This window comes from Colius striatus, chromosome 7 (assembly GCF_028858725.1).
Source record: "Colius striatus isolate bColStr4 chromosome 7, bColStr4.1.hap1, whole genome shotgun sequence".
NCBI classification, from domain to species: Eukaryota; Metazoa; Chordata; class Aves; order Coliiformes; family Coliidae; genus Colius; species Colius striatus.
Window position 1 is genome coordinate 18511998 of NC_084765.1, and position 23259 is coordinate 18535256.

At 51.6% G+C, this 23259-nt stretch overlaps 1 protein-coding gene across 2 annotated transcripts in view; it reads left to right on the top strand.

Moving 5' to 3' along the window:
- Window positions 1-9903: 9903 nt before the first annotated feature.
- The window catches only part of SLC25A22 (solute carrier family 25 member 22), a 51104-nt gene continuing 37748 nt past the window's right edge, over window positions 9904-23259 (top strand). The window contains exons 1-2 of one of the 2 annotated variants that reach the window (XM_062000122.1): window positions 9904-9993; window positions 10745-10846. The gene's annotated coding sequence lies outside the window, so the exon portion shown is untranslated. The remainder of the gene's footprint in view (window positions 9994-10744; window positions 10847-23259) is intronic. The other variant, XM_062000123.1, reaches the window with a different exon arrangement.

A 23259-nucleotide genomic window follows, 5' to 3' on the forward strand; every position in this document is an offset into this window, starting at 1 on the left:
GGGCACTGCTGGCTGCAGAGGTAGGACAGACTGCAGCTGAGCTGATGGTATCCCTGTAGCTTGGCTGTGCTGTGAAGGGGCTGAGCCAAGAACAGTACATTTGGGATTTGGGTTTGACTGGGGGTGAGGTGCAGCAGATGTAAGGAGCACCAAGGCAGGTCCAGGCCATGCATGGGCCCAGCCTGGCCCCAGTAAAGGCACAGCAGGCTTTGGGCTGGGAAAAGCCACGCTGAGGAGAGCTGCAGGGAGCAAATGGTGGCACCCACAGCTGCACGGGATGAAGCCAGGCTGAGGTTAGCCTTACCTTTGCCATGGCCAGACAAGAGGTGAGTTAGGCAATGCTGAAATAAGGGTTGAGTGGGCTCGACTCCATAGAGGGCTCTTCCAGCCATTGGCAGAGTAACAGCCCTTCCAGATAACAGGTCAGGCTAGGAGAGAGGCAGGGGAGTGTGAGGTGTTTAGGTTACTGTAGGTTTGGGCTGCAGCCAGGCCAGGTAACAGCAGACACCGGACCTTAGGCAGTCTCATCCGCAGAACTGCTCTTTGGGATCTGGGACTTGAGGTAGCTCCAGGAAAGTGAGGTCAGTACTCCAGAGCAGTGTAGTTACCTCCAGCCTCTCACTGCTGATGGGCAGCCCTGGACCGGGCTGTGCTCCCTCTAGGGCAGCTGCACTGCTACTGGCAGTGACACCGCAGCAAGCAGACGCATCGCAGTGACACCGCAGCGAGCACCCACATGGCAGCGACACCCCAGCGAGCACCCGCATGGCAGTGACACCCCAGCAAGCAGTCGCATGGCAGTGACACTGCAGCAAGCACCCGCATGGCAGTGACACCGCAGCGAGCACTCGCATGGCAGTGACACCCCAGCGAGCACCCGCATGGCAGTGACACCCCAGCGAGCACCCGCATGGCAGTGACACCCCAGCAAGCAGTCGCATGGCAGTGACACCGCAGCGAGCAGTCGCATGGCAGTGACACCGCAGCGAGCACCCTCATGGCAGTGTCACCGCAGCAAGCACCCTCATGGCAGTGTCACCGCAGCAAGCAGTCGTCCACCTGAGCACACGGAACTGCTGCCAGGGAACTGGAGTGACCCTCCAACTGCTCTTTGCTTCAGCTGACTTGGCAGCAAATATTTGAGCTGGCCGAGAGTCAACAGAAAGTATGTTCTTTTCAGGTGTGTTATCTTTATTGATAATCTCTCTGAGGCAGAGAAACTCCTTTCTAAGCCTGTAGTTGCTACACCAGGAAACACTAATAGCAGTTAGAGTAGATGGCAAAAAACACAAAACCTAAGCAACCTAATGTGGCATTTACCTTTTCAATCACATGCTTGCTTTCCTTTCTGGCTTCTTTCATGAAATCATCACATTCTACAGTAGCCTCTTTCCCTTTCCAACTCCTCCTGCTGCCTATTAGGCACCTTACAGTGTCCTACTGATGATCTGACAGGTTTTGTGGGTTTTATTGTGCATGATCCTGATGCATCCAAAATTCCCCCAAATGAATTTCAACTCGGAAATGTCTCCTTGCAAAAAAACCTCCTAAAGATGAAGGGGAAAATTGTTTGGGAGCATGAACATTTTTTCTCCTCCTTTTTTGGACTCTAACATCTATACCTCGTTAACTCTCATAATTAAACCCTTTTCTACTTCATAAACATGAAGATGTTGAGCAGAATGACCAGGGGCCCTGGGAGGTGAGTGGTGTGTTTCCCATATACCACCCTCTGCTTCCAGGTTAACCACAACAGTCATCTTGCTGCCAGAAGATAGATTCCGGTAAGATGTTTCCAGCCCTTGCAAAGCCCAATAAAAGAAATTGCTGAGGAATGAAAGCTGAGGCAAAGCTCAGATCAGTTTAGTTCTATAAAATACACAAAGTGAAGCCTGACTACATCCTGCTGGGAGTCAAACTGAGTTGAACTGTTTACATGGTCCTGACAGTAAAATGCTGCATAGTTCTCAGTAAAAGACATGAGGATGAGAGGGACCCTACAGGGACCGTGTTCACTTTGTTTACTGTGGCCAGACAATAAAATTCTTCTTGACTGTTCAGGTGAGGGAGCCCTGGCACAGGCTGCCCAGGGAGGCTGTGGAGTCTCCTTCTATGGAGGTTTCCAAACCCACCTGGACATGTTCCTGTGCGACTTTATCTAGGTGGACCTACTTTGGCAAGGAGATTGGACTGGATGATCTCTAGAGGTCCCTTTCAACCCCTAACATTCTGTGAGATCCCAAAGCCCTGTAGCTGTGGGACTGAGGGACACGGTTTAGTGGTGGCTGTGGCAGTGCTGGGGGAACAGCTGGACTCAATAAGCTTAAAGGTCTTTTCCAACCTAAACCACTCTGTGATTCTGTCTTCTGGGAAAGGATGAAAACTGTAATAGATGGTTGCCATTCACTGTTTCTGAACTAGGTGGCACCAAATGAAGCAATCTAATTTGACCTGCAAATAAGCAAAAGGCATTACTTTGTTCCCCACTGTGCATAGTTCTAATGATGACTCAATGCTGTGAGACATCTGAGGCCGAAATAGAAAGGTGGTGTTCAAAAAGTAATTAATTATATTGGCAGGGGGAAAAAAACGCTCCAAAATGCAAACAAATACAGAAAGCTTCATCCCAGATGGAAGGAGTGAGAACTTCTCACAGAGTCCTCACAGAACTTCTAGAGAGAGTCCAGTGGAGTGCCACCAAGATGAACTGGACTGGAACATCTCTCTTAGGAGGGAAGGCTGTGAGACCTGGGGCTGTTCAGCGTGGAGAAGAGAAGATAGAGGGACGACCTTATCAACACTTACAAATATCTAAAGGACAGCGGTCAAGAGGATGGGGCCAGTCTTTTTCTGTAGTGCTCAGTGACACAAGTGGTAACAGGCACAAGCTGGAACACAGGAAGTTCCACTTAAACACAAGGAGAAAGTTCTTTGATGTTCAAATGAGAAAGCCCTTGCACAGGCTGCCCAGGGAGGGTGTGGAGTCTCCTCTGGAGGCTTACAAACCTACCTGGACACATTCCTGTGTAACCTGATTGAAGTGAACCTGCTTTAGCAGGGGGTTGGACTGGATGATCTCTGGAGGTCCAAAGATGCTCTTATTCTGTGAGTTTGGAGATGCCTTTCTCAGGCAGGAGATCAATAAGATGGCAGCAAGAGTATGTGGAGAAACAAAGCAGGCAGAGGAGTCAGATCAGATATCTCTACTTGCTTTCTCTAGAGAGGCAAGGTGGTTGCAAGTCTTGCTGCTCCTGAAGCGGAAGCTGCCCTGTGGGTAAGGGCCCACTGTGCCTGCATGGGTCGGAGGTGGCTGTGGCCTGGGCCCCTCCTTGAAGCCATGTAGCAGAGTTTTACTCCTGGACTGAGAACTTTGGTGGTGACCCATAACAAAACAGACAGCCCTACCTAGAGGCAGAGGTGGGGTTTCTACTCTGCACAGGTTAAGCTCAAAAACACCCGCACTGCCTTGTCTTCACTGCAGGCATCTACTAGCTGGGCACACAAAGTCCCAGGCACTGGGTCACCCCTCCCATGTGCTGGGTCACCAGGTGGAGCAATGTCTTGGGGTAGACCCCGGGTGGCTACCAGATGCTGGGTCACAGGAGACACAGGACAACTTCACAGAGGAGCTGGGCAGGTCTGGTTTAGCTAATGGGATGTGAGAGCTTGAGAGACGCTGTCTGCAGACATTGTGACTTGGGAAAAAAGCAAGCTGCTGTTCCTCATCTTTTTGCTACACATGCTGCTGTACTTTCCAGGCTTTCACCAGCCTGTCCTCTGCTTGAACCAGCAAGGGCAAACCTTGGCATTTCTAATGAAAACACAATTGGCTTAGGAAATTTTTGAGTTTTCTTCCTTCCTGATGCAGAAAATATTTTTTCCTGATAAAAAAGGTGCCAGGGTGCTAAAGCTCCACCCATGAGTTGGCTTCAAGGCAGCATGGAGAGCTCAAAGCTTCAGGTATGAAAAGGAGGTGGCAATACATAGGGATCCAAGTAACCCCAGATGTGTCTCATACCTATTCTTCTGGAGGTGATTAGCATCACCAGCTTCAGAAACAGCAAATCTGTGTATCCAGGAGAGAGTGGGGCTCATTTGGAGGGGTCTGCAGCCCCTATGGAGATCTCCTCGTGTGAAGAAGGGGCTTGGCTGATGCACCTGGTGGTTAAGCTTCTGATTATGCTTTACTGGGGTGACAAAGAGAAGCTTTAGGTCACAGTGAGAATAGGGACAGGAGAGCTGGCCAAGGGAGGTGGTAACAGGACAACTAAGGGGAGGACCTTAGGTATGAATATATGCCTTCTTGCTTCTTTGGCACAGTCCAGGAAGGATTTCATTTCCTCTGGAAGCAGCAGTGATTTGGCACAAATGTTTCCAGTTTTCTTCCCTCCAGGCTGGAGAAGAAGGAAATCCTTGTGATTCCTCCCTGCTGCATTGAGAGGAGCAAGAAAACATGGTGTCGCCCCTGCAAAAGTCCCCTACAACAGATGATCTGGTCACAGCCTGGGCAGGGAAAAAAAAGATGGTGCTGCTTAAACAGGATATTTTGTGACAAGTGCTATATGTCAATGATGGCTGGAGGGCAGAGGCAGACACAAATGGATCCATCAGCTTTTTGGGGTCCCAAAATAACATGGCCCTGATGGAGCTGGTGGAAGCTCTTGGCGAGGCAGCCAGCCTGGGAATCATGACTCTCCCTATGGGCCAGGCCATTTCATTTTAACCCACAGCAGGATGGCCATGTCTTTGGTGCCTACTTCGCCCTCCAGCCTGGCAGCACAGAGCCTTCTCACCTTCCTGCCCCTGAGACATGGCAAAGCGGGTTCATGTGGCCACTGAGTTGTTTGTGAGTGGAAGAGCACATGGACAAATGTGTTGTGGAGAGTGAGGAGCACAGCCAAACCCTCGAGCAAACAGCACTGTTTGGCATTGCCTGGCTACAAGCCCCAGGGAAAGAGACTGATGCTCCCCACCCTGCAATGCCCCATAAACCCAATGGCAGCTCTGCAGGGGGGCAGATGAGGGCGGCAGGATGCTGTGGGGCAACGTCTTCCTGGGATGAGAGGGTTGTCCCTGCCTAAAGTCTCCTGTGGCAAAAGGCAGCTGTGTCTGTGGGCTCCCGGCCAGCAGCCATGCCCAGGGTGGGATCTGGAGGCCGATCTCACAGCCAAGACAGCACCATTCATCAGCACTCAATAAACAAAAGTGTCATGCTGTTTCACGTGGGAGAGCAGCACACAGGGCAGGAGGTGGCTTTTTCCTTGTGCTCTGTGCCACGCGTGGGAGCCTGCACTGGCCGCTGAAGGAGCCAGGGCGCAGCTGCTGTGGCACGGGCCACATGCGGGCAGGAGCAGGGCTGCTGGTTGCCAGGCAGCCCCGAGGCTGGAGCCCCACGGGAGACTGGACACAGGTGATGCTGGTGCTCACATCCCAGGGGGCTGCCAGCCCTGTGGGGTGTACTGCAAGAGCTGGGCCTTTTTGCCAGCCAGATCAGGAGATGTCCCCTCTTAGCACTTCAGGGTCAAACAGTCAATGCAGCTCTAAAAGTCACTTACAAAGGGAAGAAAATTCTACCTTTATGCCCTTTTGGCTTCTTGGTGATCAATGATGGAATCCTGAATGCTTTTTGCCTGGTTTTTTTTCAGAGACTAACATTAACAAACCTCCATTTCCCTGCTTTTGCTGCAGAGTTTGCTGCTGAGAATGGAGGAACACTCATGTGCCTTGAGCATCAGGGACTTTCCTCCTGCTACTTGTTTGGCATTTTAATCAAATTGGTACTAAGATGATGTCTGCATCCTCCTTTCAAGGAGTAATGGCCAGAGGGGACAGAGAGTCCATGTCTGGTGCCTCAAGCTCTCAGGAACAACAGAGCCGGGCTGGGGGTAGAGCTGTCTTGTTCCTGCACTTCCTTCACTCCTTGGCTGTATCCACATCTTCTCACACTTCTGCAATGTCAAAAGTCTGCACAGAAAATAAAACCAGCCCTACTGGGTCTGTGGCTTCTGGCAATTCCTGGCACATAAGCCAATGGCCAGCTGTGAACCTCCATTTCATTATTCTGCTTGGCTGTGCTCTCAGCAGTCCAGTGATGGTCGCCTCCCCTATACCCTCCATGCTGGTACCTTTGGATATCCATCCTGTGCTCTGTACAGACAAGAACAGGCTCAGCTGAGATTGATTTTTCCAGAAAATTATGTTGATCGGTGCTGACTGTCCTCTACAATATTTATCAGTTCAATCACCAACCAGCGCTCTGATAATCATGTCCAGGATGGCCATCTGTCATGGTTTGATATGACAGCCTTTTCTGGTAAGGGGGAAGGGGATGTAAAGTTGGCTCCTGTAAGTTGTTGCTCGCAACTCTCCCCAGCTCAGAGCCAGACCCACTTCTGGGCTGAGCCAATTAGATGCCTCCACGATCACTTTTTAAGAAGAAGCCAGATGAGGAGGCCTCTTCCTCCTTCTTCCTCCTGTCTCTTCCTGCTTCTGCACCTTCTTCTTCTTCTGGCTGGTGGTGGTGCAAGGAGTAGGAACAGTGAGAGAAACAGCCATGCAGACTCCAAGGTCAGTGATGAAAGAGAGGAGGAAGTGTGCTGGAGCAGAAACTCCCCTGCATTCTATGGAGAGAACTGGTGAAGCTGAGATGTATTTTCATTTCTTTAAAGATCCCGCATCAGTGGTAGAGACTCATTTTGATAATGAGCCCGTATCAGGGGCTAAGACTCATGTTGCTAAAGCTGGTCCCAGACCAGGGGCAGCGATTCACTTCATTAAAGGCCTCGAGCCAGGGACAGTGACTATGGCCGGAGGAGGCCGTGTCCTGTGGGAGGGACCCAATCACTTCACTGCAGACGCCGAGCCAGGGGCAGTGATCTTCTTCTTTAAAACTATGGTCGGAGGAGGCCGTGTCCTGAAGGAGGGACCCAATATTCACAGAAGCTGTAACTGTGGGGAGGAACCCACGACAAAGCAGCTCATTAAACTCATGCCCAGAAGAGGCCTTGTCCCGAGAGAGGGGCCCTGTAACTGCAGAAACTGCAACCGTGGCAAAGAATCCACACCAGAGATATTCACCAAGGACTGCGTCCCGTGTGAGGGACCCTGTATCAGCAGAAGCCGCAGCTGCTGGGAACAACCCACACCAGAGAAGTTTAAGGATTGTGTTCTGGGGGAGGAACCCCGTGTTGGAGCAGGGGAAGAATGCCAGGAGTCGTCCTCATCTGAGAAGAGGGAAGCAGCAGAGCCCATCTGTGAGAGACTGACCACATCCCCCACTCCCTGCCCCCCTGAGCCATTGAGGGGGGAGGAGGTAGAGATATCGGGAGCAGTGAGCTGGGCCTGGGAAGAAAGGAGGGATGGGGGAGGGAGATCTTAAAGTGCTGGTTGTCATTTTCTCATCATCCTACTCCCTTTTTGCTTTTATTCTGTTCTGTTTCTTGTCGAATAAATTTTCCTACTTTCTTCTCTAAGTCAAGTACTGGAGTCTGTTTTGCCTGGAACTGTAACTGGCAGCCAGCCCTCACCTGTCCTTGTCTCAATCCACAACAACCTTGCTTATCTTTTTACTCCAGTTTCGTTGGGGCCTCTGCCATCCTAACGAGGGTGGGGGTGAATGGGGGCACCGAGCGAGAGACTGTTGTGGTGCTGCTGTGCTGGCTGGGCCAAACCACAACACCATCGAGCCAAGGGAGCAGTGACCAAGCTCACCCTATTTGCTTTTTATGGGCTGGTTTAACATCTATATTTGTTAAACCAGCACCCCGTGATTTATTAAAACAGAAAGCAATGCACACAGGCAAGGAAGCTGAGAAATACCACCTCATGAATACCTCTTTCATTGCCAGCAGACTGAACTTGACCCCTGTCCTTGGCTAAACCAGTCCACGGCCTCTGGGTGGAAAGCAGCACAAGATTTGGGACTCATGTAGGGGGAGCTTTGTGACAAGCCAAGCACAAACCTGGGGTGATGCTCCCATGTGTACTATGATGAGGATGGTGCCTCATACAGGAGGTCCTGAGCTCTGCTCTTCACCTTCATCAGACACACACATTGCTGCTTTTGAAGCTCCACTTTGTACCAAATGGGCTTAAGTCTCCGTTGCGTCTGTCAGAAGAAAAAACATTTATGTCTGAGAGCAAAGGAAACCTTGACAACCTGGCACTCGCTGAATGCCAACTTTCTTCCTCTGCTTTTTTTAATACCCTCTCTTAAAGGCTGCTGGAAGAAACGGGCCCCCTGCGCCATGCAGGTTACAAAGAGCAGTTGTTTTTATGCAGCAGAACCAAAAATAAAACTGGGTGATTGCAGTTCTCTTAAAACTGTGCAAAGCTGGACAGTGTTAACCTCTTCTTTGCTAGGAGATGGTACTGTCCTGACAGCACGTCTATGGGATGGCATGTTATGATAAACACTAACATCTATCTCCCTCAATCTACATCAAGTTCAGTTCAGCTTTTGTCTTGGTTGGTGGAGTGCACTGAAATCCACCAAAGCCTTTGCAAAGCAAGGCAGAGTGAGGACCCAGCACCACCAAGGAAATGGGTGGGAAAGTTTCACAGCTGAGGAGTGGAAAGGGGTGACTGCAGCTCCCCTGCCCTCTGCTTCCCTGTTCCCTAAACCGGGGCAGCTCCATGTCAGTGCCATCTAGTGCTTTGCCCAAGGGCATGGCGGAGACAAGGCTGTGGGGTTGGACAGACTACATCAGCAGCTTCCAGCCCACAGTGCTTACATTTTGCTCCTGTGACGGATGCCCATCCAATGCACACCAAAAAAATGCCTGTAGCGCACAAGTCTCCTTCCTTGGTCAGGCATCACTTTTCTGGTGTGAGCTTTGTGACCTTTGCCCAGCCCAGGTTGAGAAATGCACAAGCTTCTCCCTTATTCACCTACATCCAACTCATCAGCATCAGCCTCTGATGCTTCACCGACCTCTGGTTGACATCATTATCTCACTGTGGGTTACAGGTCTCCGACCGTGATAACAAGCTCCTCTCATTTCAGGTATGGGCACAACTCTGGTGTCTCTGAGCTGTTCATGCCTCCATATAATTGTCATTTCTCCTGTGTACATCATCTCCTCATGAGCCTGATGTGCTCCACCATGTTTGTAGCTGTCTCCTGATCACCTCCAGTCCAACGCGCAGGCCATGCACTGCTGCTCCCGCATGCCTTGGGTGCAGGGCTGGTAACCCCATGTTCACGGTGTCTTTTATGACATGGTGCCTGTGAGCTCTTCCAGATGACAGAGATGCTCTTACAGACAGATTCTGCTGGTTATCTTTCTTTCTTTAGTAGTGTCACACTAGTGTCATCCCAAGAGGCACATCCCTAGCTGGTTACCAGTGCTTGCCTTCCTGATGAGCACCCAAAGCCCACAGAAGGGGCTCTGTAGGTGCTTTTGTGGGAGGACTCAGACCCCGTTATTATCCTGAGACCACGACGGAGACTACTAAATGCAAAAGTGGTTTCTGGCTGAAGCGCAGAGGTTTTCCAGCCGGCCAGCAGCCGGCACAGCACGGTGACCCAACCGACCACAGCCGGCTTGGGCTTATTTTGAAGGATCTTTATTTTGAAGGGAATGACAGATTTACGATAGCCGGTCGCCGCCTCGCCCGCTGGCTGCAAGATGGCTGACGCACGCCGAGCGCGCACCTCGCCCTGCGCCGGCGTGAGGGGCTTCGCTGTCGGAGCAGGAGGCAGGGCCGCGGCGGGACCTCCGTTCCCCCGAGCCCGTAGCCGCCGGGGACCGCTGCGGCGCGGAGAGAGCCCGGCGCGGCCCAGCCCGGCGGAGCGGCGGCGGGGCCCGGGCGCCCCGGCCCGCGTTGCCATGGCGACGCGGCGGCCGCCCCGGCGGGGAGGGCCCGGCGGCGGGTGTTCTTACGCCGCGCGCGGCCGGCGGGGGCAGAGCTGAGTCGCGCCGCGCCGAGCCGCTCTGCACCCCGCCTTCACCGGCCCCGGCCCCGGCCGGACCCCGCCGTCGCCCCGGAACGGTGAGTGCGGGCGCAGCCCCTCCCTGCGCCTCAGCAGGCGCCGCCGGGGGTCCCGGCACCCCTCCTGCCGCCGGGCCGCGAATCGCCCTCCCCGGCCTGGCCCCAGGGCACCGGCCCCTCACCTCGGGGCTGTGCCGGCCGCCCTTCCTGCACCCGTGGGCCCTGGGGGGCCGGGCCGTCAGCCTGGGGGCTGCGGGCTCCCCTGGCCCCGCATGTACCCCACTCATCCCAGGGGTGCAGTCTCACCAGGCACACCATGTGCCTCCTGCGTCTCAGGGTCTGTGGGCTTCTCCGGCCGCCTATGTTCCCCTCTCACCCTGGGGGCTGCAGACTCCCCTGCCCCTCCAGGTTCACCCCGGGAGTTCAGGTTTCCCTGGTCCCCCGCTTCCCCTGCCTCACCGCAGGGGTTGTAAGCGTTTCTGGTCTCCGACCTGCTCCCCTCACCCTGCGAAGTGCCGGTCGCCCCCCACTCTTCCCCTCATCCTAGGGAGTGGGAATCCCTCTGCCCGAATTTGGGGCAGGAGGCTGGTGTGTGTTCAAGGCGAGGCTGGGGACGATCACCCCGTGCTCCCCATGTGCTGGGGTTGCCATTGCCGGGCGTTGACAGCTGTATCACCGTTGCTGGGGAAATTGCGGGTGACACGTGTGTGGCTTCCCGTTATGCCCTTTACTGCCCCAAAGCATCTCCTTTTTATAATGAAAGTGATTTGCATGTTCCTCTGAGCTTGCTGATTTCTGGTGTGATTTATAGAATTGTAGCCTCTTGGCCGCTTCAGTCACAGGACGAGGTCCTGCATCTAAGCCCCTCCGAGCTCCTTCCAGACTCTCCTAAGCCAGATCTGTGCCTTCTGAGGTAGGTCAAGGTTATTGTGCTCTTCTTCCTGTGGAAGGGGAACATGGAAATGTGGATAGGCTGTGGGATTTCCTCAAGGTCACCTTGGGACCTGGACCCCAGGCATCCTCTCCTCTCTTCCTGCACCCCCCAGAGCGGCTGGGCTTCCACTAGGCAGGGGCACAGTCATGGAAATCAGATTTTCCAGTGCCCTGGGCCTCTCTCCTGCAGAGTTTCTCAGCTGTTTGTTTCCACACCTTGCCAGGCTGTCAGAGTAGCAAACGTCAGAGTAGCATCTCAGCTATATTTATTTGACCTAATATCTTTCAGATATTAGATGTTTGCAGGTAAAGACTAGGTGTTTTTACTGCCGTCTCATTGCCATTAGTATCTGACCTGTTGTGGCTGCTACTGTTGGGACTAGATCTGCAGGGATTTTGATCACTGCAAGTCGCTGTGGCTTTGCCTCTTGAGAACTTGCTTCTTGGCAATGGCAAGCAAAAGGCAATTGAACTGGTGTGGTACTCAGCTGATAACAACATATCATGTGGGAATTGACAGCAGTTGTCGTCTTGTCCTCGATTTGTGTTTTACTTTCCAGGCTGTTACAAGTAAAGGTATAGATGAGGTCTGATAGGAGGAGTTACTCTAACCTCTTCACCAGAAAATTTAATGAGGTATTTAACCAGTATTTAATGAGAGTTTACCCCTTTGAATGTCTTACTTGTAGGATTTTGAACTGTGTGCTGCTACTTCTTCTTGTCATTCATACAGGTAATTTTTCCCTGGTACTGTGCCTTTGGGGTTTTTTGTTCACTGAGTGCCTGTCATAGTAAGGAGTGTTATGTTTTGAGGGCAGTGGGGGAAGAGATGGATGGCCAGGTTGTAACAGGGAGCAAATCTATGTGGTAAATTGGAGCCCGGCACTGCTCTGAAGGAAGTCTGCATTCGTTTGATGCCCAGCAATCTTGTTAATGTCTTACTAGGATGCCAGGGCAATAGAAGATCCTCCTGCTGCCGTTTTAAGAAGGGGTGCTGTGCTGTATTAAGTTACTAGGAGGTAGAAGTCACTGGCAGCCTGTCAGGGCTGTTGGCTCCCATTTTCCTGCCAAGATTTAAATTAAGTGGGCAAAGACAGATGGAAATATCTACCTGGCTAGCCAAGGTGGCGGCAGCATATACCCATGGAGGTAGTCCCCCTGCTCACTTGTGCGGCACATTTTATGTTGCAGGTCTCTAGCAGGGCAAAGGTGAGACAGAGAAAAGGTAGCGAAGCGCAATGGCTGGGGCTTGATGTGCCTTGAAGCCTGCGAGCTGTGAGGATTGGGAGCTGTGCTTCAGTCGGGATGTTATGATGGGGGAAAGTCTTGCTTAGGAGCTGTAAGCATTTCGTGCCTATACAGTTGTGTAAATCTTGTCATGCTGAGAAACTGTGAAATAGTAGGAGGGAGAGATTTTTCTGGAGTAGGGCAGCAGCATTTTTAGGTGGTGAAAAGTGCTATGTTTAGCTAGAGTAAAACATGTCTAGATCCAGCATCCCTGACTGCAGCCCAGCTTTGCAGATTCCCCTCAGCACAGCTTTTCTGTCAGGGGTAAAGCCCGATCTAGGGAACACCCTCGTGGCAGTGAATGTGATGACTGTGCAATGCTGTGAAAATAGTTAATTATCTCTGGCACTCTGGATTTTATATGAATAAACTGCAGCCAGGAGGCTGTAAGAGGAGTGACTGATGAGTTGCTCCTTCTCCCCTCTGCAAGGAGTGCTGAGGTATGGTGTGGGGCCATGTGGTCTCCATCCCCACCCCTCCAAATGGCTGGCTTTGGGTTTGCTGCTGGGCTAGAAGTACGGTGGCAAACCTTTGGTTTCTCTTTCACTTCACTGTGGAAATATCATGCTTTTGGAGGGCAATTGCCAAATTCACAGTAGATGCTGGAAGGTGGTTTGTCCTTGTGAAATTTGGGAGGTAAAAGGCTTGTGTGGCAAGAAGAAAAGTTCAGCAGCATTGCACATAGCTGCAGAGGGAGGAGACTCATGTCCCTTTGTGCTGTCTCACAGTGTGCCTGCCTTGTTCCAGCTTGCTTTTGTCAGTTGATCCCTGGACTCACTTGAGGCAGGGAACCACAAATGTTTTGCGCTGCCAACTTTCAGTGCCAACAAGATGCCCTGTGTGGGGTGTATCTCTTATTAGGCTGTTTCAATCTGCCTAAAATCCTGTTATGCTGCCAGAATGACACGAAAGAGCTTTGAACCAGGCCCCAAGGGGAAAGGAAAAGGAGTGGAAAAGTGCAAAATATTTAGTTTGGTTGTTAGGAGATCCTGTGCCGGGGAGGTCTTGTGTAACCAAACCAACTCTGGAATAGCTGGGACAAATGAATTTCCCTGTGATCCCAAGTGCCTGCAGTTCCTTTGTGTTACCATAGGATGCTCACATCCTGTGAAGGGAGTTTCTAGACTGTTTCAGAGCAGAGAGGCGTTTCTCCTAAGCCTGCCTTCTTCCTGGCTTGTCCTTTTACAGAGTGCTTTTTTCCCTGATGATATTTTGTTTGTTTTTCTTTTGTTTTGTTTTTCCCCAGAATGAAGTTTCTGTGCAGCCTCTCACAGGTCAGTGGTGTCCCAGAACTGTGAACCTTGGCCCTTGCCTGGAGTGAGCTGGTGTAGTTCTAGCAGATGTAGTGCAGCAAATATGGCTTGTACCAGCTGAGCTTGGGCCATCATGTGGGAGCCTTGGAGCTACCAGAAAAGCCTGGGCCCTCAGCCTCTTTATAAGTACCTTAAAAGTTTGTTAGGGTCCTGTTAGGCTTCTGTGGGATGTGCCTGCCACCCAGCTGCCCCTGCTCCTGGGTGTCAGTCTGCAGTGCTGCATGGGGACCAGTGCCTGCACTGCTTCTTATGCAGCAGCAGCACAGGACGGAGATGGATTTGCCTGGTCACAGCATCCTGCCTTCTGCTGCTGCAGTACACAAGGACTGTGCATGCACTCACCCAAATCTTCAACCTTTTTTCTGGGAAATGCAGAAGCCTGCTTTGAGGCCCATGTTGTCACATTTGGGCTTTCTAAGAAGTACCCAAATAACTGCACCACCGGAAAGTTAGGAGAGTTATCAATGACTTCCCATGGCAAAGGAGCTACGCTGCCTGTACAAGCCAGTGCATTGCTTTGATTTTTCACTGTGGAGGGTGTCATACCCTCTGCATGCGTTTTGCGGTGCTTTTCTCATAAACAGCTGTGCTGGAGCCAATTGTCCTTTCTGTTGGCAGTGAGAGATGTGACTGCAAGTACCTGTTCTCTGCTGAAGAGGTGCTTGAGGTCTGACAGGACAGTGTGTTTTGGCTTCCTTGGTGCCATGAGTTCATGAAGCCTTCCCTCTTGGGCAAGGCTGAGTCTCCGGCCAGTGCCTGGTTGGAGTGGAGACCATCCTTTTGCCATCTCCCACAAACAGCACAGGGGGCTGCTGGAGCTGACACTATTGCCAAAGATAACCCTAACAGCAGATAAGTTTTGTTTTTTAACTGTCCTCTTCTGTTTGCCTTCCAGCACAAAGGTAGTAGGGAGGGGAATTGAGCTGTCCAATGCAAAACTAGATGTTGCTTTAACCTCGGTGTATTGATTGCTGAGTAGTTCCAGTTGCTGTGAAGTAACGGGCTACAAAAGCTTTAGAAAACAAGGCAAAACCCCAGACAAACCCAATGAAAAGCCCTTGTCACTCTGAGTGGTTTGGATTTCTGTCTGGCAATTTCCTCTTACACGTCTGCAAATATAAAGGCGTTGAATACTTGCTGTCTTAGGAGGGCTGCCCACATGGAGATTGTTTGCCTGGGGAAGGGAAAGGCGCTGGGCAGCAATACTTGTACTGTGTCAGGAGAAATGCGATATGGGACACCATTTATTTAATTGGTGGGGTCTCTGTCGATCTTGATTTAATTCAGCCTGTGGTGAGCTGCTCATGGGAATGCAGTTTTATGTTTGTTTTGTTAAACCTTTTCCTAACAGGTTCTTATTCTCCTTTTGGTGGTTGTGGTGTGGATGGGTGGCTGTGCCTCATCAAACCCTCCTGTGCTCTTTTCCTTCCTTTGGCTCAGATGCTGGTGTGTGGCTTATCAGGAGAGCTGTCTGGATTTTTTTTGTTTTTCCTGGGTCTGCAGCAATTATGCAGACACCATGAGGAGAGAGGCTGTTTTGAGCCAGCCAAATTGCACACGATGGCATGAATTTGAGGGGCTGGAGATGACTGAAGTGTCCCACCTGGAGTTTGACTCCATGACTGGGACTCGTGCTTTTGATTTCAAGGCAGTCCCAGCTATGAAGAGGTTTGTGGAAAAGGTGGACAGGGAGGAAGGAGAATGAAAACTTCCCTTCTTATATAGAAGTGTCTAAGTGTCTTGAAGGGGAGGCTTTTGGGAACAGATAAGGTGTATGGGCTTTACTTAGAGCACAAAGATGTGAGACACTCAGCAAGTCATTTTAGTAGGGGATGGATCAAACCAGAAGCCAGCCCAGTAGCCGTGGTCCTTCATTTCTGAGTTCAGCCCCCACTTCCAGTGAATGCATTTTGTTTCAGCAAGGGGCTGTGCTGCTTGAGGTGTGAGGTCCCAGCCAGGGCAAGCACAGGCTCTGTGTGATGATGGGGTGGAAGGAGGTGGTAGCAGGTGGTGTTCTTGGTCTAGGGCAGCACATCTGGTGCTTGTGGTGCTGCGAGTCTTTCATCTCTGTCACTGCAGGCTCTGGCCCCATCCTGCTGTTCATGGGTGAGCTGCCTGCACACCCTGCCTGGCAGGGTCAGCAGGGCAGTTCCCTCTTGCCCACCGGGTAAGGTGGGCTGGAAACACCTTCTCCAAGGCCACGTGCAGACTGGGAGCTGGTTTGGTACCCTGTTCAGTGCTCTTTGCTTTGCACTAGTTAGGGATTTATAATAAAAAAGCAAAGACGGAAGCATGTTTTGGGGACAGGATATGGCAGGGGTGAATTTGGGTTCCTCTTTCTCCTTTGCCACAGATGCAGTGCATGATCTCAGATAAGCAGTAAAATGTCTGTCTCTGACCCTGTTCCCTACAACCAATAGGGAGAGCAGCACTTCCAGGGTTTTGTCACTTGTATGCAATAGCAAGGGCTGCAGCAGCTATGACCTGATGTAGTAAATGGTGTCTTCTTCCATATCCTTCATTTTTCTTTTTCATTTTGTGTTGTCTTTCTCAAAGATGGGGGTGGATTCCTTCTCCGTGCCCCGGGTAAGCTGAACCCTTCTGTGTAAAGCAATAGGAGTCCTTGTTGGTTCAGTCCTCTCCCTTGGGAGCAGCTGTTGTTTATGAAGGCTGCTAGGTAGCTGCTAGGTGTTTTCTAAAGGTAGCAGTTCTTTTAAGGGACATAAACCACATTTTATTGGCCTGACCCTCTTCCCCTGCACTGTCCTGCTCACTTTAACAGGTACATCTGTGCATGACCTGAGCAGCTGTTGTCTTTTTGATGCCCTTTTTTTTCTCTTTTCAGAAACTTCCAATGAAGATTCATTGGTGCCCCACTCTGATTCTTCAAAACTAATGGAGAGCTTGAAGGAAATAGCTTGGATACTAAAGCGATAAGTGCTACAGAAATGCCAGACGCTATATAAACAACTAGAATCAGCCCCCGGCCCTTCCTGAAAGAGGGATGATTTGCAGAAATACTTCAACAGATGGTCTGAATTTGGCTTTGGAAAGGGGGGAAGAAATGCCAGGCCTCTGCTGAGCTGTGTGTGGGCGCGTGCCTGAGCGATGCGTGCTGCCTGCCAGCATGCTCCTGGGGAGGCTGAGCGGGCCGCTGCGCGCTCGAGAGGCACCTGCACGCTGCTGACTCAGTCTCTGCAGCCCTGCCAGCTCCCCAGCCTGCAGCAAGCTCCCATGGCCCTGTGCTCAGCTCTGGCCAGGCCCTTTTGCTGGGCTGCTCTGGTGGAGGTGAGCCGTGGCTGATTTGCAGAGGCGTGGGGTCAGCTTGTGGGAGGGAGGCTGTGGAGCTGCTGTGTGGCATGTGAGATGTTAGTTGGCACATGGGCAAGACTGCAGGATGGCCGCAGCATGATCTGACACCAGGCTGTGCCTCGTGCAGGCGTGGCTGCCTACACCTGTGGTAGTGCAAACTGAGGGGGTCTGGAGCTGGAAACAAACAGATCAGACATGGCAAAGGGCAAGTGCTGTTTAACATACCTGTGCATATGTGTGAGCTGACAAACTTGCAGGTAGCCGGAAAGGAGGTGGGAGAGAGTTTGCATGTCACGATCAGGGACACTGATGAATTCTGTCAGAGCTGGCTGCTGTGACCAACCTCTGCTCTCACCTGATGAGGTTACTGCTCTTGCAGGGGAAGGAGAACATGTTTTCCCCAGCTGGAACCAGAGCCAGGGTCCTGAGACCAACTCTGGCAGCAGCAGAGTGCAGTGCCCCTTCTTGGGGCCAGCAGGCTGTTATGTCAGTAGCTAGAGCTGGCTCCCATGGGGATTATGGATGTTTGAGAACCTCTGGAGCAGAGGTTCCTGTGTTGCCAAACTGCTGTTGGCCTCCCAGCACCGCATGCTTGTGGCACTGTCTGTTCGCACAACTGTTCCTTCTGTCTCATGCTGCTTGCTGTTCCGGCTGTGTGCTCCTTGGTGAGGCAGTGTTGGTTGGTACTTGGGGTAGGGCTGTGAGTTGTGCTTTAGGGGTGACTTGTTGTTTAGAAACTTTCTGAAAACGGGTCTTAAGCAATGCAAGATAAATCACTCTGCTGAGGATGCTTAACATGTCACATAAATTCTTGTGGATAGTGCTGTCAGGTACCAGTATTGCACTGTGCATGCACAGTAGCCAAGTGAGATATGTAACGTCAAGAGGATGACTTCCCAAGTTAGGCTTATATCACTTTTTTCCTCTCCCCCTTTTTCCTGTCTTGTGTTACCCATCTCCTGGTCTGCTTAGGTGAGCAGGACTGTGTGTGTTTTCATTTGCCTGTAGCCTCCTAAATATATCATCTTCCTGCTGGGAATGCCTTACCTGCCTTGCCTTGTAGCCTGATGAATCACAGGCGCTGCGCGAGCAGGGAGTGGTGGATGGATTATGCCACAGACTCCTGGGCTGTCAGGTGGCGGCTGCAGTCCCCTTGGCAATTCCTCTGCTTGTCACAGCGCACGTATGAGTCTCTGTGGAGGAGCTGCTAACCTCCTTAGGAGCAACATGACCCATGTGGGGTGGCTGACGTGGGTTTAGGAACCATTTTGCTGTGATCTGAACAGCTCTGGCGTGAGCAAACAGCTAAGGTGGGAGGAGAGAAATGCTGTTTGTGATGCAGGAGTGGAACAGGTGTATTCACGTACCCCTGCAGCAATGGGGCTGGCAGCAGCAGTGCCCTGTATCACTGTTTTGTGACTGAGAAGTGAGGAATATTATGACATGACATTTAACTGGCATTTCTTCTAGCGTGCTGGGAGCATTAGTCAAATTCTTCCTTCAGCAATCAACGCCTTCCTTCAGCTTCCTTCCTCAGAAAGGTCTCTACCTGCTGGTGCAAAGAGTCTGGGAGGCTGAGCGATGTCCTTTTGTTATCATGGCTCCTCTCCGTGTCTGGTTTCTCCTACAGGAGGGATACAGGCTTGGCTGTGGGCTGCAGCTGAGCTTGCAGCCTATACGCTGGCATCTGCACGCTCACGTGGCAGCTGCTGCCCACTGCCCCTCTGCCCTTCTGCCACTGGGCCTTAGAAGTAGCCCAGCTCCTGGCTTCTGACCCTGACACAGGAGGCTTTGTGTCCTTCACAAGTTGGGCTCCGGTTCCATTGACATACGATGTTTCAGTGCTGGCTCTCAGGCACTGCCCTTTGCCACAGGGCAGTTGTGGGGTTTGCTGGACACATCACTGCTCCAGCCAAGCTGCTGCAGCCCGTCTCTGGGACTCCAGGGGATGGCTGTCAGTTGAGGTGTAAGGCTCTGAATTTCAAGGCTTTGTAAATCCTTTTGTTTGGGGCCCAGAAATCCTTATCTCCCAGGCCTCCCTGGAAGGATTTTTGTTCTATTTTATTATTGTTTATTGTGTTTATTTTTTCCAGTGCCCCCAGCAGTCAGGCTGCAGGCTGCTGCTGGGAGAGAGCCCTGCTTCTCACTCCTGCCTCCCTTTTTGTGCTCGAGCAAGCATTTGTGCATTCACAGCTGTGCACTGACCTGGGACTAGGCCTGGTGTGAAATGGCTTCCTCTAGTTATTGGGGGAAGGAAGAGCTCCCTCCTTTTTGGCAGTAGCCTGGAGTTACGCAGGATGAAGAGCTGAGTAACCACAGCCTCTACTGGGAAAGAAAATCATGTGGCTTAAGAGAGATATACTTTCCTAGGGGTGAAAAGTCCCTGTGCCAGTGTTCTTTGTGCAGGGCAAACTGTTGCACTACTCTTCTCCAGCCCTGCATCTCACCTGGTACCTGACTGTAGATTCTCTCATTGAGAGGGAGAGCCAGCTCATGTCTTTAATCACCCTGCCATTCACAAGGTGTAGTCCTTGCTGCCAGAGAAGGGTGGCAGCTTTTCAGGCTTCCTAGGGATGGCCCTGAGTACTGCCAGATGCACTGCTCTGCAGGAAGAAGAGGGAACAGAGGGGAAAACCTTTGCTTTGCTCTAGCACAGGCCCCTAGTGTTCACAGGAACAAGCACATGCCTCAGAAAGCACTCGAGCACGTGTCCTTGGAGATGCAAAGAAATATGACCGACTTCCTCTCCTTCTCCCTCCCCTGCATGCCGAGAGGTGGTGGCAGTGCCTGGCAGATACCCTCAGTGTGAGCACAGCTGGTGCCCGGGAAGCCTCCTTGCTGCAGCTGGCAGAGGTGAGGGATCTGGTTACCCTTGGGTTGGAGAGCCGGGAGCTTGGGAGCCTGTCTGAGCTTGTCAGAACCTTGCTGGGATTGTGCGTCTCTTTCCCGTTGTCCTTGGGCTTCTCCTGGCCACAAGTCTGTCCCCTCCCTTTTCTGAAGGCTCTGTTCCCATTTGGATGCGGGGGATGCTGGCAGTCCTGCCTGCCTTCCCCCATTGCCACATAGGTTTAGGGAGCAGGTTGGGATTGCCTGACTTGGTCAAGCTCGCACTGCAAGCTTCTGTGTGCTGCCTGTCTGGCCAAGCTATCCCCGTCTGACTTCAGGGATGTGGAGGAGACAGGGCTGCTTGAGGAGTGGTATGTAGCAAGGTGCTAGATGACTTGCAGCCCTGGCACTGCTCTGTGGCTGGTGGCAGCTGGTCCCTGTGGGAAAGGGGCTGACAGCAGGGCCCCAGCCTCACACTCCCAAAGCAGCAAGATGTCATCCTGAGGCTCCTAATGTGCTCTGGGCCACAGAGGTAGGAAAGGACACACCAGCTGACCCTTTGGAGAGGGGATCCCGTACCGGTTGTTACAGTAGAGGAAGGCTTGTTGCATGTTAACAAGGGGCTGGGCCAAGCGAGGCATGGGGTGCGAGCCGCAGTGCTCCTCTGCTGCTTCTCCAAAAGCTCTGTCAAAGCAAGTACTTTCCGCTCTCACACATCTATTATGAAAGAGCCTGGGTTTTCTGCACCCTTCTCTCCCTTTGCCCTCAGGGCACGCTGGGCTTGTTTGAATTAATGTAATTAGCACATGCCTTATTAGCTCACTAAGGCACAAAGAACTCATGTATATTTGTAGCCAGGTTAAGTAGCCCCTATTAATTTAATAACCATGTCCTCCTCAGCGCATGGCAACAGTTAATCACTGGTGGTGACTCAGGATCAGCCAGCGTGGAGGGAGTTTGGGCAAGGTGTGTATGCGTGCGGTTCTCTTTATTGTGTTGTATTTTCCTTAATGAGCAGAGCTGTGAAGGGAATTAGCAGCAGGCACAGTAGATGGAAGGGAGCTTTCGGCTGGGTTTGCTGAACAGCCACCCCTGGTATCTCCTGTGCTCTGCGCTGTCTGTAAGGAAGGATCTATAGAATGAATGGGTGTGATATCACACAGACCAGGAGGTGGAAGTGTACAGAAATAAACCTCAGCAACCCACATTTGAACTCCGCTGCAACCAGGTTATGAACTAGGTACTGATAGTAATTTGGCTTTGTTTTCTACTCCATTTTCTCTTGGTGAATCCTGAGGCAGAGGAAATGCCTAGTGTGTTCTGGTGCTGCTTGTCATCGTGACTGTGACAGGGCAAGGTTCTTCTGCAAGGACAAAAAATAGTTGCAAGTGATTTCATTCTCAGCAGTGCTGTGGGTCCTCAGTCCCCTTTGCTGGTATGGGCCTTGCCATGGACAGGGCTGAGCTAGGTCCCCAGGATGTTGCCAGGAGGCCTGCCACCAGGTGTTTTGTTTGTTTGCTTGTTTGTTGGTTTTTTTTTTTCCAGAAGATGCAGGTTATAGGGGTAAATGCCAGTTTATGCTCCAACACCCTGGAATGATGCAGCCTGCAAGTCCAGGATGGTGGTGTCTGTTCCTGTAGTCCTGCACATGGGATAGTAAAGCACCACAGTGCTTCTAAAACTAGTGAGTTAAGCCAAGATCACTACACATGCAGAGAGGTTTCCTGCATTTCTTCATCCCCTTCCTGCAGTAATCACAGGTCATGCTCTTTGTGGAGAACATGACCTGGGAGAAGGAGCAGGAAGAATGGTGCTGGAAAGCAGCTGATGTGCTTGCACAGTTCTTGTCAAGTTTTCTGCAAGCAGCTGTTGAGGTGAAATGCAAGTATCCTGCCTGCTCTCCCTCCCTTGTTTAGCTTTTCTCTTTTGCTGTTTCTCCCCCTTGCCAAGTAAGCTTGGCCTATCAAGGCCTGACCTGTTCCTGGTCATCATGAGCTTGTGCAGGAGCATCATGGAGAAGACTAGCTTGCTACAGGCAAGGAAGCCCCATGAAATTGGGTAGGAGTGTGTATGTGCTTGTAATAATGTGCCCTTTAACTGCAGCTGGCAGGGCACCATGTCTCCAGGCTCCAGCAGAGACAATGAGCTCCTCTGGCTTGTATCTGCTGAGGACCTGGCCCTCCTGGGAGGCACAGTAGGAAAGTAAAAAGTCTCCTTGAGGTCTCCATGGAGTGACAGGGGATTCACACAGGTCTGTCCACAGCAGGTTAGGTGGATGTATTTATTTCTCTGTCCTTAGAATGTGTTCCTAGGACAGCCCAATGCTTGGATGAAGGTACTGCCCGTGGTTAGTGGGGCAAGGAGCTGTGATGGTGCCTGTTGTGCTGGTGGTATGGAGGGACCCATGTGCAGCTCCTCACAGGTACACTACAGGGGGAAAAAATAACAAAAAACGAAAGAGTCTGCAGGAAGAAAAATGGTTGCTGGAGTACCTCAGATACTGTCTGGAGGAGTTGAATTGTTTACCTCTTTTTTTTTGCTTTTTGCTGTTTCAAAGACAGGAAGGGACGTTGCTTGGCTCAGTAGGAGGCTGTCTGTGCAGGATCAGAGCAGCCTTCTGGCTCAGACCCGGGGGCCACTTGGCATTCACCAAGACAGGAGACATTTTCCAGGCCAGCATTTTTAGACACTGAGGACTTTTGTTCACTTTTCTCTGTCCAGTGGCTTGAGTGAGTTTGGAGAAGGAAGGAGCAGCCTTGATGTGGTAGAGTTTAACCCAATGGCTTTGTTGGTTTTCCCTCATGCTGCACTGTGAGAGCAACTGTGTGTCAGAGCTAGCTCAGTAGGCCCCATGCTGGCTGCTGGGCTGGAGAAGCTGGAGCTTAATTTATAGCCTGAAGGAGCTGAAATTGGGGCTATTTTTGGTGTGTGTCTCGTTCAACGTCAGCCTGAAGGAACACAATGTAGAGGAAACAAATTTGGATTTGTGGACTGTTTTGCTTTCTTCTCAAAAGACAAGAGTTTGAATTCTCGCCCTCTATTTCAAGGAGAAAAAGACTTTTCTAGGGCTGCCTGCAGAAAAACCACACTCATCTCATGATGTGAAGCAGTTGGACCTTGACATAGCTGCTGGCAAGCTCTCTGATTTGTGGGCCATCCTCAGAGTCCTGGAGGCCATCCCACATGCCCTATGCTCACCCAGAGGAAGGAGCACCAGCTTTGGGCAGGGGCTGCACAGCGGGCACAGCACTGACCTGTGTCAGACCTTCCCCCAGCGGCCTGGGCTTTGGCCACTGCCAGCCGGCACCATCCCACAAGGATACACTTCAAGGCATCTGACAGGAACATCTGACAGGAACAGGAACAGCTCTTGGGTGTTGCTTGGGTGAGGTACTGCTGCAGTTTGGCCCAAAAGTTTATTCCTCTCAGCCGGGCCACTGGCACCCCTGTCTTTCAGAGATCAGTCTGCTGGGAGCCAGGAGCCCTGGTTTTGTTGCTGGTGGGGAGTAAATGGTCCCTTTCACACTCCAGGACCACAGCTCAGTGCTCTGCCTCATTCCTACTGAATGAGCTAGAGTCCAACCCTCACTTTCCCTTGGGTTCCTTGGTTGGTTAGTTTTAATCACTGCTTTGTACCTGATGATTATTTTAAATT